The sequence below is a fragment of the Pteropus alecto genome, unplaced genomic scaffold (assembly GCF_000325575.1).
Source record: "Pteropus alecto unplaced genomic scaffold, ASM32557v1 scaffold96, whole genome shotgun sequence".
In the NCBI taxonomy this organism is placed as follows: domain Eukaryota; kingdom Metazoa; phylum Chordata; class Mammalia; order Chiroptera; family Pteropodidae; genus Pteropus; species Pteropus alecto.
The window spans coordinates 28937-33178 of record NW_006438979.1 but is presented as its reverse complement, the minus strand read 5'-3'; the positions used below and the strand labels follow the sequence as shown (position 1 = coordinate 33178).

At 42.8% G+C, this 4242-nt stretch overlaps 1 pseudogene; it reads right to left on the bottom strand.

Moving 5' to 3' along the window:
* Positions 1-747: 747 nt before the first annotated feature.
* Positions 748-866, bottom strand: LOC112483196 (annotated as a pseudogene).
* Between the last annotated feature and the right edge of the window lie 3376 nt (positions 867-4242).

Here is a 4242-nt window from a genome sequence, read left to right as displayed (position 1 = left end):
ATTCATCCACTTTTAGATCTGGATTTGAGCTTTATAATTTCCCTGATCCTTCAAAGTAAAATTACTGGCAAACAAAAGCTATTCTTGGGAAAAATGAGATGGGTGGGATCTACCGAAAGAACACGGCTCTCGACAGCCATCCACTGGGCTGCGAGCCTGTGACTCGGAGGAAACTGTGTTACTGTGTTGGCCACCCTGAGCACACGCACAGATGTCCAGCTTGTCATGGACGATGTAAGACTTGACGAGCGAGGTTTGATGCTGATGTCTTTGTGTGAGTTAGGGCGATACAGCGGCAGAGAATGATGGATTCTCCTGACCCAAAGCAGCTGGAACATCGTCATCTTGCTGGCGGCAAACGCCACGCTGACGTCGGACTTGGGTTTCGTGATGGGTTTCCGTGCAGGAAAACGGCTACTTTGTAAAAGCTACCGTGTCCCGTGACCATTATCTTCGGACTTGCTACTGGACTCATCGCCTCAAGTTAATTCCCAATGACAGATACTAATCTTTACAAACTTGTGACCAGCAAGTGGCCGTCCCCTGAATGACTGAGCTATGCAGTTTTTCTTCAAATATTTGAAGGCATTAGAGTAAGAATTTCTGATAGGTTCCGAGAATTTTGGGGGGAAAAGAACCATCTTTTTGTTGTTGTTTATTTGTTTTTTAGTCAAGGCAACCCTTGGTTGACCTCGCAGATTGCAAGGACCTTGTCAGCTTACAATCCCTTATTTTTTTAATTTTTTAAGCCTACAGCACCTGGTCTTCCTAGGTGGTCTCCCATCTAAGTACTAACCAGGCTCAACCCTGCTTAGCTTCCGAGATCAGACAGGATCGGGCTTGTTTGGGGTGGCACGGCCGTAGACCCATCTTTTGTTTTAAAGGACGTTTGACATTACTTTCTTCTGCATGTTGATTTTAAAATCATATATTCCAAGTCATAACATAAATAATATGGAGAAAATATATGGACGGTGCAATTTTGTGGAACTTAAATATTCTACTACATGGGAGACTGTGAGATTTAGTACGTAAACAAATGAAGGTCATTATTGTCCACATCGCTGTGTATACCACCTCCCTAGTTGATTTATTATCACTACAAATTATTTAGCTATTTTTTTTTGGAATCCACATATATTCATATAAATGTGTGGTGTTTCTTAAATAAGCATTTTAAATTTTAAAGATGACACTACAAAACTTACTGACTTCATAAAAGTCGGTTTAATTGCTGACTGCCATTAAATTTTTATGGTTATTTTCCTGAAAATATAGTGTATGGCCCTTTTTACCAGGTGGTAGAAAATGTTCTTCCTTTTTTTTAACATTTTTTTCTAATGAAATGTTATGTGCTCTGTGGTTTGATTTTTAACTCTCCAAACAGCTATACTATCATCATCCGTTTTTCTTTTCATTCTCTACATTTTCGTGGGCAAGGGAGGTTCGTCTTGGTTCAATCTGGCATTTAACCGCGCCTCCTGTAAACTTTATTATCTCAGAGTGGAGCAGGTACGTTCCTATAGCAAGTTGAAGGTGAGAAGTTGTAAATCTAGCATTCTTTAAGTGGGCGTGTTCTTTTCTCGTACCCATGGGAGATAGTCCGCCTTTCTATAATGTGTTTATTTTCCATAATTTGATCTTTATCACATATTGCATTACAGAAATGTTGTATGTTCACTGCAGAAAAATAATGTAATAAAAATAGATAATATTGATTTTCCTTACCTGTTCTATGTGCATCATCGATGTGAATTATAATTACTATAACATGTAATAAACATGTAAATCTAACTATTATGCATTTTGTGTTTCCATGCAATATGTTTCTACGTCAGTAAGTATTTTTGTTATTTTTGATTAGGATGGTTTGGTATAATCATGACACAATGCATTAAATCAACACTCCACGTTTAGGGAGTTTGTGTCCAGCTGTGAGTGTTATAATTACATTGAAATAAAATGCCAGCTACCCAAGACAGTGGGGATTCTTCATTCTTTCCTTGAAGGAATTCTTGAAAAACTGCTTTGGGAAGTACTAATTATTAAAGGGAATCGCGGGCACATTTAATTTAAACCAAAGGTATCGTGAAGGATGGAGATCATAGGCAGAACCCAGGAGGGCACATTCGAAGACCGAGTTTTAAAATGATGTGACTTATCACACGTACAATATTTAAAAACTTAACATGTGTAGAGAAGGCATAAAATTATTTATATAATTATTTCTGGGTTTTGTAATGCTGAACTTTATGACTTTATGTCCTTAAAATCCTGATGGTCGATGGAAGTATTTTATGCCTCATCCATTTATTTATTCTTCAAAATGTAAAAAGGAAAGCTTAGAGAAGTTCAGGTTTTGTCAGCTCTGGTGGGAAGAAACGGGTCATTTTTACGTTTTCCGGAGTTCTACCATTTTCTTTGCACTTGATAAACATGTGTAAATCTCGTTTACATTTCATATGTTAATTCTAACATGAATGCCGGGAATGCCGTCACCGTGATCGGAAGCTGAAATTACAACCTCCTTGGGCAGGTCGTCGCCAGATGCCCTTGGACGAAAATGCCATCGCCACGAAGGGACCCGCTTGAGTCCAGTTTTTTTCATACACAGAAGTCGGCCGTAAACCTTCTGAGTCTCCGTGTCTTTGTTTTGACCTGCGTTCCCTGATTGCATAGACGACTCTAAGTTAAAAACTCGCTTTTCGAACTTGCGAAGGCATTGCGGGTCTGTCTTCTGGACGCCGTGTGTGGGTGGATATTTAGACGAGCCTCAGGTTTTCAAACCCTCAAAGTCATGAACACCGGACTGAGGCCTTCGCTTCCCTCCCCGCTCCCCACCTCCCTGCTCTGCCCACCTCCGAGATCTCACCACCCTCTCTCTCCTTCGCCCTCTCTCTTCCTGTAAAATCCACTCTTAAAATTTCAATGTTTCTTCAGGACATAGAAATGATTTTTCCTCCTAATCTTTCAGTAATATTCTCTGCGTTTGTTTTTTTTTGTTTTTTTCTGTAAAGACAGGTATTTGACTTCGTGGATGCACCGTCTTTTCTCATTTTGTCCATTTTTCTCTTCAATCATTTTCTTCTTTTTGATCGACGCATTGACAAATGCACTGTCTTTTATAAAGAGGTCTGACTTACTCTGTTTTTCCAATTCCCTCTATATTTAAGAATAAAGAAAGTCTAACTGACTCTATTTTTTTAATTCCCTCTATATTTAAAAATAATCATCCATCATATTTCAAATTTCTACAACTATGTCCTGTTTTGATTCCTGGGATTTCATAGAAAACTGTTCCTGATTTAAGATGAAATAATGGCTTGGAATTTTCTAAGAACACAAAATAAACGCTAAATTTCTTGCTCGTGACTAGGTGTACTCGCCGTCTTTTAAAACTTTTTTTTTTTCCCTCTCATTTTGGCCTCCCTTGTCCTGGTCTTTCTCCGAAATGAGCAGCTACTTTTCCTTATGCGTTAAAGAGGAAATTGGTGTTCGTGACTCGCATGGAAAATGACGATGGGAAAACGTGACGACAGTTCGTGATAAACATTAAAAATAAATGTAAGTGATACAGGACAAAACAGCGTCAGCAGCAGAGACACATTCGACAGGTGGTCAGCTGATGCGTGTCACCACGCCTCCTGTCGGTCTCAGGAGGCCTGGTGAGCGGCGCGTCGCGATCTGCAGACGCAGCGAGGTCCGTGTCTTCGCTGCCAACACAGTCACAAGGTGGCGGAGCCCAGAATGGGAGCGGAGGTTAAGGACACACAGGGACAGCGTTCCAGGTCTGCGTTCCGGCCTGCGAACCTCTGAATCTGAGCCTTCCCCAGCGGCCACCGGGTCCCAGCCCATGTCGCCTAAAGATGCCGCTTTGACAAGCGGCCACACTACCGAAAGCCGCGATCACACAGTGTTCGCCCCAGCCCGAGTCTCGAGGTCACCCGTGGAAGTGTCCTCCGCCTTCAGACGCGCGCACATCACCTGTCGCGACACAGCCACGTCTTCGATGCCTCGGGGTCCGCAAGCCCTATGCCCTGGGGTCAGCGCTGCCTGCATTTTCTGCAGGCGGTCGCATCCACGGCACGCGTCCCGCGAGGCCACGCCACCATGCGCGTGCCGTGTGAACAAAGCAAACACAGCGGTCCCCTCGAACCAGGTCTCGTTCCGCCGACTGTGCGATGAGGCGTGTTTGCGAGTCTGCAGGGAGAGCCGTTCCCGCCGGTCCCCGGACGCGGTGTT